Source organism: Sarcophilus harrisii, chromosome 2 (genome assembly GCF_902635505.1).
Source record: "Sarcophilus harrisii chromosome 2, mSarHar1.11, whole genome shotgun sequence".
In the NCBI taxonomy this organism is placed as follows: domain Eukaryota; kingdom Metazoa; phylum Chordata; class Mammalia; order Dasyuromorphia; family Dasyuridae; genus Sarcophilus; species Sarcophilus harrisii.
This window is the reverse complement of record NC_045427.1, coordinates 307,355,075-307,381,086: the sequence shown is the minus strand read 5'-3', so window position 1 is coordinate 307,381,086 and position 26,012 is coordinate 307,355,075.

Below are 26,012 nucleotides of genomic sequence, written 5' to 3'. Positions count from 1 at the left end.
CTACTGACCCAATATACCACTTCAACTAAAAGAAAAATATGCACCATATCACACTCCCACACTTCAGTCCAAGGTACAATCAATAAGGGTGTTATAGACAAAACAAAAGATAGTATTCTTTCTACTGAACCATAGGATTCAGTGGTTCTTATACTTGTGTCATGGGAAAAGAAAATTCTGGTATCCTGGATTCTGTGATAGAATTTCTGCCTCATCCTGCCAGGAACCAGGCCCTCAGTTTAACTATGTAATCATGTATGTGCACCCTACCCCCTTATGTATCCTATTGGAATGAACCAAAGTTGAAAGGGCTTTAAAGGCAGGAACTCTGTGTAACCCCAGATCACAGTTTCAGACACAGAGAAAATACCTAAATGCTTTTTCTCTTATTCAAGCCAGACTAGTGTGCATGATTAGTGCAACTGTGAAATGGTTCAACTATTCTGGGTTTCAGTCTTGAATCATGCAAGAAGTGTGTCTCTACTTTTTGACCCAAGGTTTCCAAAATGAAATCTATACTCCAAAGAGTTCAAAGTCAGAAACCAAAGTCCAATATGTGTCAAAATAATCACAGTACTCTTTAGGGTAGCAGAGAACTAAAACAAAATGGGTGCCCAAAGTGGGGAATAGTTGAAAAAGAAAATAATGACATGCAAATATAAATGGATGATTATTATGTAATGAGAAATGAAAAATTCAAAGAAGTATGGGAAATATGTTGTAAACTAACAGTGACTACAACAAGTAAATGAAAAGAATGCTAATGAATCTCTTAGTATCTGAAAAATCAAAGGATCAAGAAACAGATAATGAAACTCTTCAAAGCAAAGAAGCAGAGGGAAGCAGAAAGACTTCTATGGCAGAGTATCACATCAGGTGCAGTCACCGCAACAAATATTTGTTGTTTACTTTCTTTGTCAAAAGGGAGAATTCAAGCTGGAAAAAAAAAGGCTGAAATGACTATACAAGAGGCATGAATGAAACTTTTTTTGCAAATCTCAACAGGTCATGCTAGATAAATCACATTTTCCTTTCTTTCAGGATTAATATACTGCTAGATCAAAGGAATGTTATAGACATAGCTTACTTGATTTTAGCGAAGCATTTCACAAACCCCCTTCCCACTTTTCTGACAGACAAAACACGGAGACATGGGTTACATCAAGGGTTCTGAACATCTTCTATGTCATGGACCCCTTTGGCAATCTGGTAACCCCTTCTCAAGATGTTTTTTTGAATGCATAAAACATTAAAAAGATTGAAAAGAAAACCAATTAAGTTGAATTATCACATTACTTTAAAAATCCAATTCACAAGTCCCTATGTTAAGAACTCATGCACCAGATGACAAATATAGGTTAGATGCATTTCGAATTGAGCTAGTTATAGTCATTAATGGTACAATGGCACAATGTCAATTTGAAAAGGGACTCTAAGGAACATACCCAGAGAATTAGTCCTTGACACTGAGTCAGTTTAATCAATGAAATGCAACATGGATAAATGTGAAGTCTTACATTTAAGTTTCTATTTTCTTTAATCAACTTTACAAGTATACTTTTTGAAAAAAAAGACATAGGGGTTTTGGTGAAATACCAATTCCATATAGATTAAAAGGGTTAAAACTAGATAGATCTTGGACTGCATTAGGTGAGGCCTAACATCCAGGACAAGGATAATCTCATACATATCCAACACACATGTCATACCACACATCCTGTCAGCTGGAGTAAAATGCTAAATACTGGGCATCACATTTTAGGTAGCAAAGGGTAAACAAGATGGCAAAGGACTCTGGGATCAAACCACTTAAGCAACTGAAGATGTTTAGCTTTAAGAATATAAGAGAAAAGAAACATAGTAGCCATAATAGTTCTCTTCATACCTGAAGTGCTGTCAATAGATGAGAATATTTATTTTTTTACATTCCTAAGGGTAGAACTAGGAGCAAGGAGTAAAAATTTAAGAGAGACAGACTTAGGGAGAAATTTTCCTAATAATTAGAAATGTCCAAAACTTGATTCTCAAATCCCCCAATAAAAGTCTTTAATGGAAGGATAGATCACTATTTGTCAGATGTTACAGTGGATATTTTGTGCAGCTACAGACTTCTGAGGACCATCTGAAATCTGTGAAATTCTTATTCAAATATATTCAGAACTTGGTCTGATACCATTTTAATAAGCAGGACAATGACATCATGATTTTCTCATTGAAAAAAAAAAATACAATAAACTCTACAAACTACTCTTCATTTTGCTGGATACAATTAAGGTAGAAAGTATGCCCCAAACATGTCCAAAGTGTTGTAAAACTGAACATACCCTTTGATTCAGCAAAACAGCTACTAGGTCTTTAACTCAAGATCATAAAAAAGGGAAAAGGACCACGTGTACAAAAATATTTATAGCAGTTCTTTTTGTATTGGCAAAGAATTGGAAATTGAGGGGGACACTCATCTATTGAGGAATGGCTGAATAAGTTGTGGTATATCAATATAATGGAATATTATTATTCTATAAATGATGAGTAGACAAATTTCAGAAAAACCTGGGGAAATTTATATGAACTAATGCCGAGTGAAGTGAATGAGCAGAACCAGGAGAACACTGAATACAGTAACACTATCATGCAATGATCAAGTGACAGACAGCTATTCTCAGCAATTCGATGACCCAAGAAAATTCCAAGGGATTCATGACATAAAATGCTGACCACATCCTGAGAAAGAACTGTGGAGTCTTTATTCACTATATAACTAATGTGGAAATATGCTTAACATGACCTATATCACATTGCTTGGGTTATTGGGGAAGGGGAAAAGAAAGGAGATAGGGAAAAAAAATTGGAACTCAAAATCTTACAAAAATAATGTTGAAAATTTACATGTAATTGAAAAAAATGAAATACTATTAAATTGAAAAAATTGTTTTAAGTAGTTTTTAATCAGAAGGTTCAATTATTTTAATCATATTTCTGTTAAACTAATTTATTAGTAAAGATTTATTTTTAATGTCAATATTCTTCCAGTGACATTTTATTGCTACGAATCACACAGCACTGCAATTTCCAAAATTACTAGGAACCTGAAGAGTTGTGGAAAGATATGCAGAGAATAAAAGCTGTACTACCCTATAACCAGCATGACTTGGCAAAAAGAAATAGTATAAAAGATATCACTTTGGAAATGAATGATAGGAAAGACATGTCAGATCACCTATAAAAAGCAAGGAATAATATTGGACAGCCTGAGTGCTGAAGTAGTAATCTAATGGTTGGGTGGCTCCTCGTTGGGGCTTTTATGGAAACACATGTGCAAGAAGACTAAGGATCCACAGGTGTCAATGGGATATTTAGCAATGCTGAGAGAACCCACATTATTGAGACCATATTGTTTTATTCATTACTGAACTTAGCAGTAATGCAGCATTTGTTAAAATGCTTTTCGAAATCAATCAACAAATATTTACTAAGTACCAACTATATGAGCAGCATAATAATGGTTAAAACAAAACATTGTCCATGTTCCTGGATGCTCAGTGTTTACTGAATGACTGTTGAAGAAACAAAACCAATACTTAAAGAAAATAATTTAAAATACTATATAAATATATCAGAGGATAAACTATGTAGCTCACACCATAAATGCAAAAATTGAGGAAATAGATATGACATGTACTGGAATAGTATAAGACAACATAAAAAAAGAAGGTAGATGTCAATATGATCTACTTAGGATATGATAATAAAATCTATCAGTATGGGATATTGAAAGAATATAGATACATATATAAATATGTACATATATAAATACATACATGTACAGATAACCTTTCCAAGAGAACAGCATATACATGTTTGTAATCTTTCTTCATTTTCATACCAAAATTCTCAGTATTATATGTTGATACCATGATTAAAAAGAGACCTCACTATAACAATAACCCCACAATAATACTACCATAACAAATTTCAAAATTAAGGAATGACCTAGTCTCAAATTTTGACAGCCATGTGACTTTCCCTGAGCCCTGGCTCTTTATTTATAAAATGATGGAGTTACACAGCTTCAATTCAATATTTATATGCAAAGTACTTATGAACTTTTGAAATCCTTTCCACCTCCAACAGCTTCTAATTTTTTTTTCCTAGAAAGTATTAAGTGTCTGAGGCCAGATTTGAACTCAGGTCCTCCTGACTTCAGGGCTGGTTCTCTATTCACTGTGTCACTTAGCTGCCCCAATAGCTTCAAATTCTATAGAGGATTACTAATAAGATTTCAGGGACATCAAACTCAAGAGAGCTCAAGCTCATTTAAATCATTGGATTCATCAGAAAGTATGTGATAATTCAATTTTTTATGTTCTCATATGTTGAAAGATCTCCACTTTCCACATGGAGATCTTTTGTGTATCTGATCCTATCAGATCCTATCACACACACAAATCCTTCCCCAATCATGAAAAAATTTAAAAATTGAAAAGAAGCATTATTTGTTTTCCAGTCTATCAAAAAAGTAAAAACTGAGTTGTTTACATAGTACAATAAATTGAATAGCTCATATTGATTTAGTTTTGTTTAACGGTCTCCTCTTAAGCTGAAATAGATAAAATTCAAAAATTACATAAGTTTTTTTTTTAATTATATGTTGACTAACATATGGTTGGTGGAATTGTGAAATGACCCAACCATTCTGGAGAGCAATTTGGAACTATGCCCAAAGGGCTATAAAACTATGCACACCTTTGATTCAGCAGTCTCATTACTGAGTCTGTATCCCAAAGAAATCATTAAAAAAGGGAAAAGGACCCACATGTGCAAAAATGCTTATAAACAGCCCTTTCTACAGTGGCAAGGAACTGAAAACTGAGTGGATGCCCATCAATTGGGGAATGGCTGAATATGTTACAGTATATAAAGGTAATGGAATATTATTTCTCTATAAGAAATGATGACCAAGCTGATTTTGGAAAAGACTTAACAAGAACTGATGCTGAATGACATGAGTAGAACCAGGCATTGTATATGGTAACAATAAGATTATGTGATGATCAACTGTGATGGACTTGGCTTTTCTCAACAATGTGGTGATTCCAAGCTAATTGTACAATATTTCAGAGTCTGATTCTTTTTGTACAGCAAAATAACGGTTTGGTCATGTATACTTATTGTGTATCTAATTTATACTTTAATATATTTAACATCTACTGGTCATCCTGCCATCTAGGGGAAGGGGTGGGGGGGGTAAGAGGTGAAAAATTGGAACAAGAGGTTTGGCAATTGTTAATGCTGTAAAGTTACCCATGCATATATCCTGTAAATAAAAGGCTATTAAAAAAAAAAAAAAAAAAAAAAAACAATGTGGTGATTCAAGACAATTCCAACAGACCTGGGATGGAAAAGGCCAATCACATCCAAAAAGAGGACTGTGGAGACGATATGGATTGAAGCACAGTATTTTCACCTTTTTGCTTGTTTGTCTGATTGCACATATTTAACCTATATTAATTTGCTTGCTGTTTTGAGGGGAGAGGTAAGTCAGGGAAGGAGAAAAATTTAGAACACAAAGTCTTATAAAAAAATGAATGTTGAAAAGCATCTTTACATGAGATTTACATGAACTGATGCTGAGTAAAATAAGCAGAACCAGAAATACATTGTATATAGTAACAGCAAGACTGCACAAAGACTTGGTTCTTCCCAGTGATTCAGTGATCCAAGGCAACCCCAATAAACTTTGGATAGAAAATGCCATCTGCATCCAGAAAGAGAACTATGGAAAATGAATGCAAGTCAATACATGCTATGTTCACTTCTTTTTTCTCTTCTGTGGTTTTCCCCTTATGTTCTGATTTTTCTCTCTCAGCATGATTCATAAAGAAATTTGTATTAAAAAAAATACATACAAAGCCAGAAAATAAAATTTTTTTTCAAAAAAAAAAAAAAGAAAAAGAAACAAAAGTATCTTTACATGTATTTGGAAAAATAAAGTACTACTGGGAAAAAAAGAAATTATGTATGAAGGAAGATTCTGAATATATATGTTTTCTCTGTTTTAGTAAAAACTCAAACATAGATTGCTTTTGATGAAAGTGTCATGGCTGATAAGCAAGTCATGTCATAGGAGGATCAAGTTTTAAGAGACAAAAACCTGAATTAAAATCCTTTTCTGATCCTTACTTCAAAGTCTCAGATGGCTCTCTAAGACAAAAAAAATAGCTAGCATTTTTAAGCACTTACTGTATGTGAGGCTCTTTGCTAATTGCTTTTCCATAAACATTATCTCATTTGATCCTCACAATAACCTGAGAAGGTAGTTGCTACTACTGTCCCCATTTTGCAGCTGAGGAAACTGAGGCAAACAGGTTAAGTGATTTGTCCAAGATCACACAGGTAGAAAGTGTCTCAGACTAGAATCTTACTCCAGGCCCAGCGCCATATCCACAATGCCACCAGCTATCTGTAGATGGCCCTTCTACAAAGGCAAAGACAAAGCTCTCATTGACCCTAGTAATGGTCTTAACCTAGAGAGTCTACAGACTATCTTCTGAAGATAACTAAATTCATAGAAACTCTTCACAAAGAATTAGAGAAATAATAAGGAGTTATTTTGCTCAACTTTATGCCAATAAATTTGATAACCTAAGTGAAATGGATGACTACCTCCAAAAATATAGACTTCCCAGACTAACAGAGGAGGAAGTAAATTGCTTGAATAGTCCCATTTCAGAAAAAGAAATAGAACAGAATTAAACAACTCCCTAAGAAAAAATCCCCAGGACCAGATGGATTTACATGTGAATTTTACCAAACATTTAAAGAACAATTGGCCCCAATGCTATATAAATTATTTGATAAAATAGGGAATGAAGGAGTCCTACCAAATTCCTTCTATGACACAGACATGGTACTGATACCTAAACCAGGTAGGCTGAAAACAGAGAAAGAAAATTATAGACCAATCTCCCTAATGAATATTGATGCTAAAATCTTAAATAAGATATTAGCAAAAAGACTACAGAAAATCATCTCCAAGATAATACACTATGATCAAGTAGGATTTATACCAGGAATGCAGGGCTGGTTCAATATTAGGAAAACTATCAATATAATTGGCCATGTTAATAACCAAATTAACAAAAACCATATGATCATCTCAATAGATGCAGAAAAAGCATTTGATAAAATCCAACATCCATTCCTATTAAAAACACTTGAGAGTATAGGAATAAATGGACTTTTCCTTAAAATAATCAGCAGCATCTATTTAAAACCATCAGTAAGCATCATATGTAATGGAGACAAACTGCAACCATTCCCAATAAGATCTGGAGTGAAACAAGGTTGCCCACTATCACCGTTACTATTTAATATTGTATTAGAAACGCTAGCTATAGCAATAAGAGCTGAGAAAGAGATTAAAGGAATAAGAATAGGCAATGAGGAAGCCAAATTATCACTCTTTGCCGATGACATGATGGTATACTTAGAGAACCCCAGAGATTCTGCTAAAAAGTTATTAGAAATAATCCACAACTTTAGCAAAGTTGCTGGTTATAAAATAAACCCACATAAGTCATCAGCATTCTTATATATCACTAACAAAATCCAACAGTCAGAGTTACAAAGAGAAATTCCATTTAAAGTAACTACTGATAATATAAAATATTTAGGAATCTATCTGCCAAGGGAAAATCAGAAACTTTATGAGCAAAATTACAGACCACTTTTCACACAAATTAAGTCTGATCTAACCAATTGGAAAAATATTAAATGCTCTTGGATAGGGCGAGCAAATATAATAAAGATGACAATATTACCTAAACTAATCTATTTATTTAGCGCTATACCAATCAGACTCCCAAAAAACTATTTTAATGACCTAGAAAAAATAACAACAAAGTTCATATGGAAAAACAAAAGGTCAAGAATTTCAAGGGAATTAATGAAAAAAAAATCAAATGATGGTGGCTTAGCTGTACCAGATCTAAAATTATATTATAGAGCAGCAGTTACCAAAACTATTTGGTATTGGCTAAGGAATAGATTAGTTGATCAGTGGAATAGATTAGGTTCAAGGGATAAAACAGTCAACAAATATAGCAACCTAGTCTTTGACAAACCCAAAGATCCCAGCTTTTGGGATAAGAACTTACTGTTTGATAAAAATTGCTGGGAAAATTGGAAACTAATATGGCAGAAACTAGGCATTGATCCATACTTAACGCCGTACACCAAGATAAGGTCAAAATGGGTTCATGACCTAGGCATAAAGAATGAAATTATTAATAAATTAGAGGAACATAGGATAGTTTACCTCTCAGACCTGTGGAAGGGGAAGGTCTTTATGACCAAAGCAGAACTAGAGATCATTACTGATCACAAAATAGAAAATTTCGATTATACCAAACTGAAAAGTTTTTGTACAAACAAAACTAATGCAGACAAGATTAGAAGGGAAGCAATAAACTGGGAAAATATTTTTACAGTCAAAGGTTCTGATAAAGGCCTCATTTCCAAAATATATAGAGAATTAACTCTAATTTATAAAAAATCAAGCCATTCTCCAATTGAAAAATGGTCAAAGGATATGAACAGACAATTCTCAGATGAAGAAATTGAAACTATTTCTAGTCATATGAAAAGATGCTCCAAGTCATTATTAATCAGAGAAATGCAAATTAAGACAACTCTAAGATACCACTACACACCTGTCAGATTGGCTAAGATGACAGGAAAAAATAATGATGATTGTTGGAGGGGATGCGGGAAAACTGGGACATTGATGCATTGTTGGTGGAGTTGTGAACGAATCCAACCATTTTGGAGAGTAGTTTGGAACTATGCTCAAAAAGTTATCAAACTGTGCATACCCTTTGATCCAGCAGTGTTACTACTGGGATTATATCCCAAAGAGATTATAAAGAAGGGAAAGGGACCTGTATGTGCACGAATGTTTGTGGCAGCCCTTTTTGTAGTGGCTAGAAACTGGAAACTGAATGGATGTCCATCAGTTGGAGAATGGCTGAATAAATTGTGGTATATGAAAATTATGGAATATTACTGTTCTGTAAGAAATGACCAACAGGATGATTTCAGAAAGGCCCTGGAGAGACTTACACGAACTGATGCTGAGTGAAATGAGCAGGACCAGGAGATCATTATATACTTCAACAACAATACTAGATGATGACCAGTTCTGATGGATCAGGCCATCCTCAGCAATGAGATCAACCAAATCATTTCTAATGGAGCAGTAATGAACTGAACCAGCTATGCCCAGAAAAATAACTCTGGGAGATGACTAAAAACCATTACATTGAATTCCCAATCCCTATATTTATGCACACCTGCATTTTTGATTTCCTTCACAAGCTAATTGTACAATATTTCAGAGTCTGATTCTTTTTGTACAGCAAAATAATGTTTTGGTCATGTATACTTATTGTGTATCTAAGTTATATTTTAATATATTTAACATCTACTGGTCATCCTGCCATCTAGGGGAGGGGGTGGGGGGGTAAGAGGTGAAAAATTGGAACAAGAGGTTTGGCAATTGTTAATGCTGTAAAGTTACCCATGTATATATCCTGTAAATAAAAGGCTATTAAATAAAAAAATTTAAAAAAAAAAAAAAAAAAAAAAAGAAACTCTTCACAAAGGTAGTCAACACAGTGATTTTTTTGTCACAGCTACTTGTGATCTAAAAAATATTGCAGAGCTCAGACCTGTGTTGATGGAGGGAGTATTCACACCATATACATGAGTATATATATATATATATATACACACACACGCATATATACAAAAGTGCATACACATATACACACACTTCACAAAATCTGTGATCTTGCTTATGTACACTCTTCTCACTGAAACAGATCAAAAAACCTCTGAGGAGCTTGACATTATACAGTTTCAAAAGATCCTGAGGGAGGGGGAAAAAGAAAGAAAACTATCACCTGGTAGCCAAATCTGGCGGTGGAAAAGTTTCCAAGAAAGTTACGCAAGCTCTCATTCAGCACTATAATACTTAAAAAGTATTACAAAGTATTTCTTTCAATGAACTTTGAGAAGTTTGTTAAAACAAATAATTTAATTTTCTGTTATAATCAGAAAAATACAACAATGAATCATTGGCTTAAAGCATGATTATATACATACACACACTTTATAAAAATGAAATGAAGATTTATCTGAGATGCAAAAGACAGCATTTTTTAAGGTAGACTGACTCTAATTAGTGGTTTAAATCAACTTATTTTAAATAACTTTCATATTCAACTATTTCCTTTTTATTCAATTTCTGATTTCTACATAAAAGCACATTTATCAACTAAGAAAAGATGTTATATCATCAGAATACGTGTTTTTTTTTTTTACCAGAAGTCAATTTTTTTAATCTACTTACAGTCTTGAATATTCCACCATGTGATCAGTGATACACATGCATAAAATAGCTAATTGAAAACAAAGAAAAGTACAATTTTCAACCATACTCACATGCAAAGTTAAATGGATTTTGCACTTTGGCTTCACTGGCACTAGATTCTAAATCACTGAATTAAATAGCCACAAACTAATAATTAAAGTAACTAATATCTATATGACCCTTTTAACAGTTTGCAAAGTAATTTATATATGTTATTTGGTCCTCACAACAATCCTGTGTGGCAAATGTTATTACTATTCCCCTTTTACAAATTAGGAAACTGAGGCTGATGTTAAATGTCTTACCCAGGATCATACACAACTATTATATGAATATGGACATATTGGAATCTCATCTACCCTTTAATATTCCCCCCTGGATGGTCAGGAATTATTTTTGCCTGTCTTTCTCTCCCTAGCACTTATCAGAATGTTTGGAACATAGTAGACACTTAAATGTACTGCTGACAATCTGGAAGATTAGTGTACCAATTTAGGTTTTTCTACAATACCCCAACATTCCTTATAATTAGAAAAATGGGAGAAAAACAATAAATAACTCTAAAAAGACTGGTCCTTCACAAGTCTAACATCCAGAATACAATATTCAGTTGCAAGCCATATGTCAAATGATTAATCTCTCCAATAAGAGAAATAGTAATATATCTATCTGTAGGCTATTAAATGGCAAATATATTTAGGTTAGTAAATCCCCTATGAACACTAATGTTTTAGAATCAGAATTGGAAATGTGCCTTGTGTATAATAGGCACTTAATAAGTATATCTTGAATTGAATTGACAATAGGAATACAGTAAAAGTATGCTGGGTACACAATACATTAAAAGCATCCTCCGAGAGCCATCTATATCCAGAAAGAGGCCTGTGGAACTGTGGGGATCACAAAATATTATTTTCACTTTTTTATCGTTGTTGTTTGCTTCCATTTTGGGTTTTTTTGGTCATTTTTCCCCTATTTGATCTGATTTTTCTTGTGCAACATAATTGTGGAACTATACAGAAGAATTGCACATGTTTAACATATATTGGATTATTTGCCATCTAGGGAAAGGATGGGGGGAAGGGAGGGAGAAAATTTTTTGGAATACAGGGTTTTGCAGGGGTGAATGTTGAAAAGTATGGATATATTTTTAAAATAATAAGCATTATTTAAAAAAATAAAAAAATAAAAAACCATCCTCTGGGGCAGATAGGTGGTGCAATGGATGGAGCACCAGCCCTGAAGTCAGGAGGCCCCGAGTTCAAATCTAGCCTCAGACACGTAATACTTCCTAGCTGTGTGATCCTGGCAACTCACTTATTAACCCCAATTGCCTCAGCAAAAAAAAAAAAAAAAAATCCTCTGAGATGAGACATGGTACATTAGCCAAAACACTAAATTTAAATTGGACCACCTAGATTCAAATTCTTTTTCTCTCATTTGCTCCCATGTGCGACTTGGGAAGTCGTCTATCCTCTTTGAACTCAGTTTACTTGTCTACAAATAAAATAAGAGGGCTGAATTCTAAGGTCTTTTTGTCACTAAATTTATAATTGGATTATCTGTTTAAATGTTTTTTAAAAACTTTACAAGTGAAACTGGGTTAGCATGTCTTATAGCTAACCAGCCATGTGCCCACTAAGCTCCATACATTCCTTGAACTGCAGTTCACTAAACAGTCACTAAGCATCTTCTATGTGCCAGATACTGTACTAAGCAAGAGAAAAAATTGTCCCTGTTCTCTATGACCTCACAAATGGGGGAAGACATGAAAATTACTATGTAAAATCATTTGTACATAAATATGTAAAATATATAAAAACCAAAATAGGATAAATTGAAGACAGTCAAGAGAAGAAGTATTAACATTAAAGGAAATAGGGAAATGTTAAGCATCATGTCTAAGTGAAGGGACAGGTCAATTATCTGAGAGCCTCCACAGCTATGAATCATAACACTTGAAGGGAGTTGCAAAGCAGCTTTCACAGATATTCCTTGTGGATTGAGAATGAAATAAATTGAAGGCAGAGGGAAAAGGAGAGAGGTCAGACAACGCAACTGCCTCTCAGTCTCCTTGTATCATCATCAAACTCTCACATGAAGAGATCCATTCTACAGATCTGAGGTAGACTTCTAGCAGTCACTGGCAGGTGGCTCCAGTATCACAACAGGGCAAGTCTTCTTTTAGAAAGTGAGATTTTAATTGGGATTTAAAGGAAATCAGGAAGGCTGAAAGACAGATGAGAAGGCATGGAAGGCAGCAAGTGAAAATGCAGTCAGAAGATTTGAGTGCCTTGTTCAAGGCACAGAAAGGAAGCCTGTGTATCAGAGTACTTTGGAAGGAAGGTGTAAGAAGATTGGAAAAACAAGGGGAGGCCAAGATATTGAAACGTTTTGAAAACCAGAGGATTTTCTATTTGTTGCTAAAGGTGACAGGGAGTCCCTAGAATTGATTGAATTGGAAGGCTAACGAGGAGAGCATGGTCAGACTTCACCTTTAGGAATATTAATGTGCTAGCTGAGCAGAGGATAAATTGGAGTAGGAAGAAACTGGAAGCAGAGAAACCAATAATTAGGCTACTGCAATGGCCCAGACATGGACTAGGTGATAAGAGGCTGGACCACGTGATAAGAGCCTACACCAGTGTGGTGGTCAGACAAGGAAAATATATATATAATAGAAATTACAAAGTTAATATCCACAGACTTTGTCAACACATTGGATATGGGAAGTAACATGAAGAGTTAAGTTAAGAGTACTGTGGGCCTGGAGGGATGGTGGTGCCCTCAAAAGTAAGAAGAAAATTTAGAAGGGGGGAATGTTTGAATAAAAAAAAATAACAAGTTCAACTTTGGACATCCAGTTGAAGATTCAAGACTGGAAAGTTTAAAGATGTGGGTAAATCTGAAAATCATCACATAGAGATGATCACTGAATCCATGGGAGCTCACCACATGAAATAGTGTAGGTGGAAGAAAAGGGGCCTAAGAAATATCCCTTTTTATCAGGTATAACCTGGATGAAGAGTGAATAAAGGAGATTGAGAAGTAACAGTTCAGATAGGTAAAAGAATCAAGAAAAAATAGTATATCACAAAAATCTAAAGAGAAAAGAGTATCAAGGAAGAAAGGGTGCTCATCAGTAACAAAGGCTGTAGAGAAATCCAGGATGAAGCCTGAGAAAGTCATTAGGACTCATTTCATTTAAATAAAGCTTAAAAAGTAGAGAGTGAAAGAAAGTGATGTTGTTGATGCCTTTTCAAAGAGTTTAGCTACAAAAAGTAAGACATAAACCAATGGCTAATAGAGTTTCATGGATCAAGTGAAGATTTTTTGAGGATTGTGGAGATATGGACATGTTTGAAGGCAGCAGGTAGCTGTGGAAATAGAGTAGATTAATGAAAGAATAAGGATCTAAGAGGGGCAAGTTCCAGTAGGATCACTCATGCATGTAGACAGTCTTACCTTGGCAAGAAGAAATCAACTCTTCCTGTGAAATGAATGGGACATACACCTGAGTGATGATGGAGAGGTTAGGCAGCAGAAAAAGGGAGCTCTCAGTAAATGGCCGAAATGTTTTTAAGTGAAATATGAGACAAGGTTCTCGAGTGAGAATGTAAGGGGAAGAAAGCATGACTTGGGAAGTTTGAGGAAGGATATCTCCTGTCTATTTACCCAATGAGCTTCCCCTCTATCAAAACTAGAAAATATTTATACTTATTGATAATTAACTAATACTTTAATGTTGCAGTTCTCAAATCTTCTGGTTTTAGACACTCTTTGCACATTTAAAAATTATTAAAGACCTCCAAAAGATCTTTAATGTGTGTTATGTCTATAAATATTTATTATATTATCAATTAAAACCTACTATTATAATAAAGATACCTTTGACCTCATGGATCGTCTGAAAGGATTGTGGAAACATTCAATGGTTCCTGGACCACATTTGAAGAATCATGATGCAACTGTTTCAGTCCATATGATCCTCAACCAGACATTTGTGGAGTAAGCCTTAACTTTAGTTAAGGAATGAAAAGCTTTAGCCTCCACTGCAGGAATTTCAAACATAAGATAACAGGTGCATAGATAGGGAATCGAAGAGTCAAAGAGCATGTGTTTACAGGTTATGAGATCATAGATTTAGAACTAGAAAAGCCTTGAGAACACCTGGTCCCAGCTCTTCAATTTACAGATAAGGAAACTGAGGTCCAGTGATGGAAAGTGACTTGCCTACAATCACAGAGGCATGGGAAACCTGACTCCACATCCTATTTTCTTTTCTGTCTCAGGCAGGCAACCTCACAGATAACTATGAAAAGGATATCAACACATAATCCACTTACCACTATTTCTTCTATGACAACATATTAATTTTATCCAGTCAGGCTCATCAAGTTATAGATGAGGGAACAGGATAAAAATATACATCCCACTACTGAAGTCTCTGATAACTAGAATGTGCTGTAAAGGTGATTCTGGATTCTCAAAGATGATGCAAGGAAGAAGGTAAACTCTGGTTTAAGAATATGGGCCCAATGAATTTCTGTTTCTCCGGGCCCCCAGGTGGTTAATTTTTGAACCCAATTCTCTTTTTTTTTTTCCCCTGAGGCAACTGGGGTTAAGTGACTTGCTCAGGGTCACACAGCTCAGCTAGGAAGTACTAAGTGTCTGAAACCAGATTTGAACTTAGGCTGACTTCAGGGCTACCCACTGCACCACCTAGCTGCCCCCAACTCCAATTCTCAAAAACTGTCTAAGTTATGGAAGGGTTGAAAACTGGGAAAAATCAGGGAAATTATAGATCATATGTAAAGTGCTTTGCAAACCTCAAGTGCTCCATAAATGCTGGCTATTATCATTATTATTATTAAAGCATATGGCTGTGAACAAACATATTCTCACACAACCCACCCAATTATCAATGGCTGAGGACAGGATAAAGGGGGGGGGGGGGGGGAAGACCCTTAAAACATTTGGGCCAGCCTGGAAAGAAAACCTGATTTAACTCCTTGGATAGACAGGATAGATAGACTAGGGAGCCTGAACCAACTAATGTCAAGCCTAAAGTCCAGAAGCTATGGGAAAAGTAATGAACCCAACCAAGCTTCTTCCAGAAGTTGGAATCCATCCTGTCTTGAAAAAGATCTGCCCAGCAGATTCATTCTCTTCTCTGCCAATGCAGAAATGCAAAATCTTCCCTTTACAGTCTTTACATATCTTAATCCCTTTCACTGTTCCCAAACTGCAGGTTTCAATATAATTGACAAAATTTTTTTTCTTGCCATTTAATGACATTTTCCAACCATAACTATTATCTGACATCCTGGAATCATATTCTTCATGTACTATCCTTCTGGTAATTAAATCTATAACATCAAAGCATTTTTACAAATGCATTCCCAGTATTTAGAATAGAGTTAAGAAACTTGTAGCATCAGATAAGAGGAAAACAAAAAGACCCCCCCCCCCAAAAAAAAAAAAAAATCACAGGAAAACTATTTCCCCACTACTTGATTTTCAACTAAGAAATATCTCTGGGGTTTAATGTCCTCATCTACAAAATGGATTGAACTACCTTTTTTTTTTTTTTTTCTCATTTTAATATAGGAAAGTTCAGAATTTTGCAGGACACAAAATCTGTCAAGCATATCTTCCAAGTACATCATAAAAGCTAAATTAATGGATCTGTTCCAAACACAACAAAAGTAGCATGGAGTCCCGCATGAACTCCACTAAACAATATACATATGTTATCATATATCTAATATATACATATGTATTTAAAGGTCATAAACAAAAAGATTTTTTTTCTGCTCCAGAGCTTCTCATAGTAAACTGGAAACCAACTGCAGAAAATGTTAATTCAAAGTACATGAGTTTCTAGTACATAATTTTGTGAAAATTTTGTTTCATGGGTAGAAAGCTGAAAACAGAAAAAATGAATCAGAAAGCATTATAACAGGCTTATCTATCAAACAGAATATGAAAGCATATTAAACTCCATTTTTCAAAGCTTTTAATTAAATAATCTTTTATAACAGATACTAAGTCTTATGGCAGAAAGAAAAATTTTTCCAAGGTTTTAAAATCACTATTTAATCAATTACAGATTAAAGTTCACTGTAAAATTAAATAGAAAATCAAAGCTGTTCACAAATAAGTATAATTGATTTAGGGATGAATACTGTCAAATAAATAAACTTACTAAAAGCAAGAGAGTGATCAATCCTTACTATATACAGAAAAAGAAATTCTGAAGAACAAACTTCCACATATTTAACTCAGAGTTTCCATTTTTCTATCTTTTGTGCCTAAGGCACTTGATCATATAGTATTTTAAAATCTATTATAATTAGGAAATAAATCTGCTTTGTGTGAAAAGATGCTATGCTGATACAATCAACAGTGAATTAACTACATAGTTTGTAGCCTTCTTGGGGAAAAAATTATATATACATATATAGAGATTTTTATATATGTATGTATGTATGTGTACAAATACACACATACATATACTGAACTCAGAATGCTGAAAATAATTTCTAAGGAAGTAGAGAAAAAAATCAAATGCTCCTGCTAGATGCACAAATACCATCTTCTAATTTCATAAAGGATTAAGGAGCATGCAATCAAGATGTCTCATAAAGGTTTTGATGAGAACACTATGCAAAGAAAAATATTCTTTCCCTTTTCAGCATTTCTTAAAGGGGCTAAATACCATGGAGCGTAGATACTTTTAAATCACTCAAGTGACTTTGCAAGGCACATCATATCCAGGTATTTTTAAAAGGAAACTGATTGAAACAAGTGTCCTCCACTTAGTAAAACATTTATTTTATTAAGATTCCACTATCCCAGGTTGAAGTTGCAAGCATGTAATTATATAAAACACTGTTCCTTCTCCCTATAAATATTAGGAAACCTCTCTCACGCAATAAAAATATGACCTGTTCTTTAAAAAAAAAACTATGTTCATATTATTACTTCTTTTGAAAGTAATAATGTTAAGAACATGGCACAAGCCTCAAGCAATTTAAAACAGTGAAAACATCTTTTTTTCTGGTATTTTCATTAAAGCAATGATGATCCTTTTAAAATATATCCTATTTAGTTCCTACTTATTTTGTTCTATGAAAAATGTTCCCAAACCAGTTCATTTCAATAATCCATGGACAACTATTAGTAGTTTACTGTGAATAAATTATTATATGCTCAAATTTTCTTATAGACAGTACAAGAGTAAGAAACAACAAAAGAAAGGGTACATGTGAAACAAAAGTTGGAATCATCTTTGAAAAACAAGGACTCATCTCTTCTGTTCAAACTTTCAAAAGTTTCTATCCCAAAGATTCTCAATATTTAAAAGGAACAAAAATAAAGAGTAACAGACTCAACACCAAAGAAATGAAATCAAAAGTCAAGAAGCAATTCTGTGAAAAGTTAACTAAAATTAAGTTTTATGTTTTGGACATGTGGAGTTAGAAGTGTCCAGGCAGTATAAATGGAGAGGTAGATTTCCAATAGAGTCCAGAAAAGAGGTGAAAACTAAGATATAAAACTCTGTCATTTACACAGAGAGAACTGAAAGCATGAGAATAGCTAGATAGTGGGAAAAGGACATGATACAATGAAAAGAACGCTGGATTTGTAGTCAGGCTTTGTTATTTACTACCTGTGTGGCCTTAGGTACTCACTTAAGCCATCAGCTATAAAATGAGGAGGTTGGACTAAATGACTTGTAGTACCTTCTAGTTTTAAATCTAAGATTATGATAAGCAAGCAAAAAAAAAAAAAAAAAAAACACACACCCTAATGACCTTAGGCCACATTAAGAGAAGCAGCATAATAATCATGACTACAGAGGCTGTGCTCCCTTCTGGGGAGAACACTGTGTTCATTCCTGTGCACCATATTTAAAGAAGGCAGAACTAGCAACAATGGATGAAAAGTTCCAAAACAGCTGGCTTAAGCTTGATGTATAGGAAAGTTTTCTACACAGATTATAGTTCTCCAATATGAACTAGTCTGACTTGGAAAGTAAGAAGTTCTCTCTGGAACTCTTCAAGCAAAGGCTAAATCACAAGCTTCCAATGCTTCCCCCCAAAAAGTTACCTTTTTAAAATTTTATATTCCTGTTACTCCCTCAATAGCATATTAGCTTAAAGCAAGGTCTTGTTTCTTTTTTTCTGTACCCCAACAACTATCAGAGTACCTTGCACCTAGTAGGTACTAAATAAATCCTTGTTGATTGTCAGCGGATGCTCCAGACTGTGATTATCAGACTGAAATCCTTCAGGACGGGGGCTGTCTTCTACCTTTCTTTGAACCCTTAGCTCTTAAATGAGTACATGACATGTAACAGACATTTAATAAATGCTGTCTGACTACTGAAGGCTGAAAATGCCACAGTCTTTGTTGGAAGATTTGTTTTAATAGCTAGTTAATAGCATAGAGTGTCCCATGTTAAAGTAGGATTTACAAATTTCTGCAATCTAGTCTCTTTTTAAGTGTGCCACTTCACCCACTTTAAGATCCTACCTTGAGAGTAATAATACAATGATAGTGTCCTCAGGTCCCTACTCACTAGACTTAAATTTGCAATTCTCTAACAGTTTTAACAATTCTCTTGTAGAGTCTGTGACTCTTCATCTTTTTAATCCTTCTCCCAGCTTCAGCTATTTTTTCTTTCTTCCTAGCCCTCCCGTATCCTTGTTCTTCCCTCCACTTAAAGATAATCTTTCCTTCCTCCCAGATCCTTTTCCAGATCTGGCCCTGGTTCACTTAAGTTACTTAGGTTGTCCTCGAAGTAGAAGGCAGTTTTTATTACTAAGTTCCTTCCTCTTTTGGCCATCTTAGATCCTTGCCAATGCCCCCACGGTCAATTCCTCTGCTCTGTTTCTCCCAGACAAACCTCAGTGGCTGCCACTCCCTCTCAGAGAACTTCCTTTGCTCACTAGCCCCAGCAGCTCCCTTGGACTTCTCTGGATCCAGAGGGAAACTCCCAAGCCCCTCCAGCCACCTGACCCATCTCCCTAACTTTCCCTGAAGCACAGCTAACCCCCGGCCCTGATTTCCCCAGATTCACCATTCTCAGAGGCCCCAACCCGGAACCCACCCCACCCCCCGGCATCCCTCATTCCCAGCAGGTCAGGTTCCTCCCCAGGCCCCCAGACCCTGAGTTCTCCCACTTTTCCCCCATACCACCACACTCTGGCTGTTCCCATTTCCACCTGTGTCTTCCTCCCCGAGACTTGGCCCGCGACCAGCCCCAAATCCATTCCTTCTCCTCCCTCCTTCAGACCCGGCTGCGGCCCAAGGCCCTTTTCCTTCATGCTCAGACTGCTCACCGTGCTTCCCCCCAGCACCCAAACGGCTCCCCCTTTCCGCGGGCTTTCCCTTCCTTCCAATGGTCGCCCTTTTGCCCCAGATTCCCCCACTCCGTCCGTCTCTCACCCGCACTGTAACTGCTCCCCCTTCTCCCCAAGTTTCCCTTGCCCTGCAGGCAAGATGCTCCCCTTTTCCCCAGACTCTCCCTGCCCCAGAATTTCCGCTCGCCTTGAGGCAGAAGTCCTCCCCTGGATCTAGATAGCCTCCCCTCCCCCAAACTGAGCTGTCCCCACCTTTTCTCACCCTTCCTCCGAGCTGCTCTCCCGCACCCCATTATCCTCTTCCCCAAATCTGAACTGTTCCCCATGCTACCGTATTCAAATGTAAACTGTTCCCCCTCTTCCCCCTCTGTCCCCCAAACCCGACATGCTCCCCAAGCTCCCCATCTCCAACTCTTACTGCTCCCCTTCTCTTCCTCCAAACCTGAACTACTCCGCAAGCCATCTCTGCTCCCCTTCCTCCCTCTCCCCCACTCCAGAACTGCCCCCATGCTCCCTTTCCACAACCTGACTCGTCCTCTCTTCCCGAGATACCTCCTCTGCCAAAGCCAAACTCCTCCCCTATACCTGAACCGCTCCCCTCCCCCTGACCTGTGAACTGCTCCTTTTCCACTTAATCCCCCACAACCGACCTCAACTGCTCTCCCCCAATGGCCCCCCCAACCTCCTCGCTCCTCCTCCCCAGACTCCCTGCCCGACCCCCAGGTTTCCCCGCCCCAGTCTGGGCCGCCCCGCCCCAAGCCGGCACTCTGGGTGCCCCGTCCTCCCCCTGCGTCCCTGGGAACCCCCCCTCACGCCCGGGACACGGCCCGCGCCGCCTCTGCCCCCGCGCCACTCTGCCCCCGCCAGCGCCTGCAGCTCCGGCCGCGGGGCCGTGGTCCCGGATCCAGCCGAGCGGGAGGAGAGGGCGCGCCCCCGGCCGCCCCAGCCTCCCCCGCCCGCCGAGGCAGAGGCAGCGCGAGAGCCGAGCGAGCGCCCAGCTCGAACCCCCGCCCCCCTCGGCCCGGGCACCCCGCCTCGGGGTCCGGGCCGCCCGGCCCGCAGGCTCTCACTCACCTGCCGCCGCCCGAGTCCAACTCCAGTGCCGCCGCCTGCCTCTTCCTCCGCCGCCAGTAGCCACCAAGCGCCACCGCCTCCCCCATGACAACAGGCCCACCCGTTTCCATACTCTGGGATCAGTCATTGGTTATGGCAGGGACAGCTCTCGGCTTCGGTTGGTAGCAAGGGCCCGCCCGTCACGGCAAGCGCCCCGCCCCCTTTTGGAGACCTGGTATTCGCCCCAGCCTAGACCTGCAGCGCCCTCCCCCGAGTTTCAGCCGTAATTGGCTAAAGGAATGGAGCCTTCGAAAATGATAATAGGCTGCAGAAACTGCCAGTTTAGTCATCTGGCAGGGAACGAGTCCGCCGAGGGTGGTTAGAGCCTAAGTAGTTTGGTTGCACTACAGAGAGGCGAAGAGGAGACCGGGTTCTGAGTTTCGGGTAGGATCGGGAGGTTAACTCAACTACTCTTGAACTTCATCCCTTTGCATAGAAACTCATTCATGCCAGCTTCCACGTAGGCATGGTATTGGCAGAACCCCCAAGGTTTATGAAATAGATCTGAAATGTCATGCGCACAAACGTAGTGGGCATCTGTCAGTCAAGCAACAAGCATTTATTAATCGCCTACTGTGTGCCGGGCTTTGTGCTAAATGCTGAGGGTGTGAAGAGAAGCAAAAACGGCTTCCGCTCTCAAAGAACTCACAGTCCCCAAGGACCCGAGGGAGGGGACGCGAAACGAAAACCTGCAGATCAGGCGCCGAAGTGTCCCAAAAGTCTCGGTGCGGTTTTAAACTTTAATCACTGCAATATTCTCTGCTTGCAAGTAAATTGGAGATAGTCTCCGAGGGACCTTGCAAAAGGTGGAATTTTAGCTGAAACATGAAGTCGGGAAGGGGATGGGAGTAGGGAGAGACGTCCAGGTCTGAGGGACTGTCAGTGAAAAAGGCTCGCAGTCAGGAGATGGAGTGTGGCGTGCAAGGGGACGGCTAGGAGGCCGGCGTCATAGAACTCTGGATCCGGGCTGGGAGGGGAGGAGAAAGGGACTGGAAAGGTAAGGAAGGGCCGGGTTACCTCCCGAGGTCTCCAAAGCGCTGAAATTAACCCGAGGTCTCCAAAGCGCTGAAATTAACCTGCTCCTCCGGGGAGCTGCTGCCTGAATGTTCAACAAAACCCAGCACGCCTCGATGGCAAGTCTGAACGCTTCTGCCCAGAGAAGTGGCCTGTTAGCAATTCCCCCCCACGGTTGTGGTCCAAACCACAACCGGTGCCTTCTCTAAGGCGAGCGGGCAAGTTATTAACTAGTTTAGATTAAATGGGCCACGCTTTTCCCTTGTCATCTCCTGATAATTAGACCGTTCCCTGCAAGCTTGCTTCTTCCTCTTCAGCAGTTCTCCTGCTGCTCCATTAGTATGTGTTAGACTTAAATAGCTAGACTCTCCTCCCCTAAACTTCTCTATCTAAGCTATATTAGTGCCATTGAATGAAATGCCGGGGGTGGTTTTTTCCCAGTCGTTATTCACAAGAAAGAATGATTGCATTTTTAAAAATTCACTTAGCGTTTAAATCACAATAGATTTTTTTTTTTTAACTAGCTGCTGCTACCCAAAAACTGTACTTCTTGAATTATGTCCATTATCTTAAGTTTTTCAGAGTTGTTTCTGTTATAATGTTCGACCAGTTTTAGATGGGGGGGAGGGATTCTGTGGTGGGTTTTGGGTTTTTTTTTCATCAGTCAGGAGAAGTGATTATAATGTCCTGTTTGATGTAGGTCAAAATTAGGTTCAGTGTCTTTGCACGAATACTGCTGTATGGTTGATTGTTGAATCTATTGATGTGCAGAACTATTTTTTTATCTCTTTTTTATTCTTTATCATAAAAAATAGTTCTGAGTGAGGGAGGGAGATTTTGGAAAGCAAATGTGATGTAAAAAAAAAAAAAATGCCTCAGACAACCCCCTAGAATTTAGCTACTAAATTATAAAGGGGTGGTAACTGCCTCCCCATTTTTGCCTGTTGAACTCCTACTCAATTCTTTAAAGACCAATTCAAAAGGTTTCCCAGATGTTCCAGTTAAGAATATTCTTACTCCTCAAAAAAATGCATATACCATTATGTATCATAGGTGGGTTGGTATTTTATCACTTTTCTACAGGGTAAGCTTCTTGAGGGAAGGAGTTTAACTTTATTTACCTTTCTATCCCTCCCTTCCCTCCTCCCCACCCCAGTCCAGTCCAGGAACCTTCAGCACAAAGTAGTTACATAATAATCATTGATCGTTTTACATCATAAGTTTTATTATTGTTGTTGTTAAATCAAGGGTGTTGAGAATGGAAGGAACTTTAGAACACTCTTATAGTCATGAAGGGTTTACATCATAAAGTTGAGGAATTATTTCCTTGATGAATCCTAGGTCTACTGGGAAGATGAGGAGATGGGGAGGCCCCTCTGAAGAGCCAAGGATCTTCTCCCTATAAAAAGGATCCTATTTCTTACATTTAAAGGATATTTCTTTCCTCCTCTCAGCCTGTCATCCATCTTCAAGCTCCCTTGTGTAAATGCAAAGAAATTCAACCACAAGTTCATAAAGACCAAAAAGGTTTATCTGATACATTGTCCAGAGACCTTTATCAATCTGAATACTGTGCAGTTTTTTCTAGTCTAATTTTAAATATTTTAAGTACTTCAGAAGATTCTTCTACCATTAATTATGCCTCATAGTTAAAGGGTGTTTTTCCTGATTGGTTTCCTGAAATTTATCTTTCCCTTTTCTCATCCCCACCTTCCAAGACAACACAACCCGGAAATAACCTCCAGCTCATTTTAGTGACTCATAAGACTGTAAATGGAAAGTGTAGAAGCCAAAATAATTTCAGAGAAGTCTGAATCAGCTAGCTGAAGGGGAGAACAGATAACGACCACAGTAATATAGAAGGTAAGAGATAAGACAAACTACCTTAATGTTCCTGCAAATAGCAATGTTCTGAGATTGAGCTACAGACATAATTCTGGATTTAAAACCAGAACTGGGTGCAAATTCTAACTTTGCTTTCTATGCGACCCCAGACAAGTAATCATTTACCCCTTTAGGCTTCAGTTTGTAAAATGAGGCAGTCGAACTCAGTTATCTCTAAATAAAATCTAGATCCATGACAAAGTGCCATTTTCAACATATCACCAGCACCTTTTTTCTCTCTGGGTCTGCCAGTAAGCCGTACCTATCAATTTTGGAACAAGATAAAAGGCAATTAATGTCCCAGGAGATAGGAAACAACAATATCATGAGAAGGCATTGCTATCATTATGATAGTTTTAATAATGATTTTCAAGCAGCAATAGTGACTAGACACCATTTAGAACATGGCATTAGATGTCATCCTTGCTGAAAAGACTCATTGTCTCTAATAAGGAGAGACAGACAATTTACATAAAAATGAGCTGGATCACTACTGTAAAGGTCAAATATTCCCTTAGTTTCTTAATTTAAAAAAACCTGTCATTAAATGTTTTCACTCACATACTGTTCTAATCAACTTGCTTTTCCTCATCTAAGACAATTAAAAAGAAGCTGAAGATGAACATGTGAGGATATTGATTGAAAAATAATAAAAAGAAGGAAAATGTGAGGTTGTAAGAAAGAAAAATACAAAATAGAGGACCATTGTATGCTAATGAAATTAGTAGTATCAGAGAGGCTAGGAGAAAAGCAATTTGCTTATACCGTGCTTTCATTTTGCCTGCACAAGGTAACTCAATAGCATAATTACTCCATCCAGCATGTTTTTTTTCTTTCATTTATTATATACCTTTCCACCACAACCTCTGTCCTCCTCTTGGAAAACAAGAATCCTGGAGTCTTAGAGTCTGCTACTTTGCAGTCAGTCTCTGACTATAGATAGAGGCATTGTAGATAAGTGTCCTATAGCCAGCTGCGTAAGGTTAGAATGGCCTGTGTGATGAAGACCAAAATAGTTTTCATAGATCCCAAGGAAGTGAAAAATGAAGAACTCACAGCAACAGACAGTGGTCCAATTGGGGAGAAATCAAATTTTTATTTTATTTTACTTTTGGGGGGGGGCTTATTTTTTTTTCTTATAGTCTCTCTGGGTCATTTTTCAAAGCAAACAGAATCAAATTAACCCCCTTAATTTATTTCTGCTTGAGTCTAGAAGAGTATTTTCATTTAGAAAAAGATCAGTATGTTCTTTCCTCGACTCTGCATGTCATTCCAAAAGGATTAAAAACTAAGGATTAAAAAACTAAGGAAAAGACAATTACCCAGAGAGCAAACAGAATCCAGAGCAGCTTGAAGCTGGAAATTGGCCAAGACTTTCAATAAGAAATAGATTTCTGATTTAGGTATCAGCAAATGAGGCAGTGAGGGAGGTAAAGGGAAAAAGAAAGGGGATAACAGGGAGAGGAAAAAAGAAAGGAGTAGAGGACAGAGGGAGAAAAAAAGGGAGGATTGAGATCCACAAAGGGGTGGAGAGAGATAGAAAAACAGGCAGAGGGAGAGACAAAGAGAGAAAGGAAAAAAAAGGACTGGATAGAAAGAAAAAAAGACTGAGGCAGACTTGAAGTAGTTCTAAAGTTCTGCTCTCTCTGGGTGTGGTGGACTTTACCACCATCTCAGTAATCCAGAGTTTCACAATCAAGTTCCACCAGCTAAGCACAGTCCCTGCCATTGGCTGTAGATTGTCAGGAATTCAGCTTATGGAACAATTGCTACTCTGAACCCTAGAAATCCTCCCCTGTGCCCAAAGGATGTTGGTTTGGCACCAAGGCAAAATCAGCTGGGTCTGGTACACACAGCCAGCCAAGAAATTGTAGAAAAGAACACATTTCATCTGCTTTCATAAAGGTAAATGGATGTAAGCTTTGCCCAGAACAAAAAGGAAACTATATCAGAGAAATGTTTTCATTGGCCCCAAGTTGTCCAGCTTCCAATTGAAGGAGCTGCCAAGCTATTTGTTGTTTATACAAAAATAAGGACTTTTGCTCAAAGGTCACAGAAAAGAGCAGTCAAAGAAAGGTGAAGATGAAATACTCTCTGGAGTATCTCAAATTTAAAATATATAAATATAAAAGGTTTCTCGAATGCTGCCTGATATCATTCTAAAATGAGCAAACGGTGCTTTTGCATTATACAGTGTT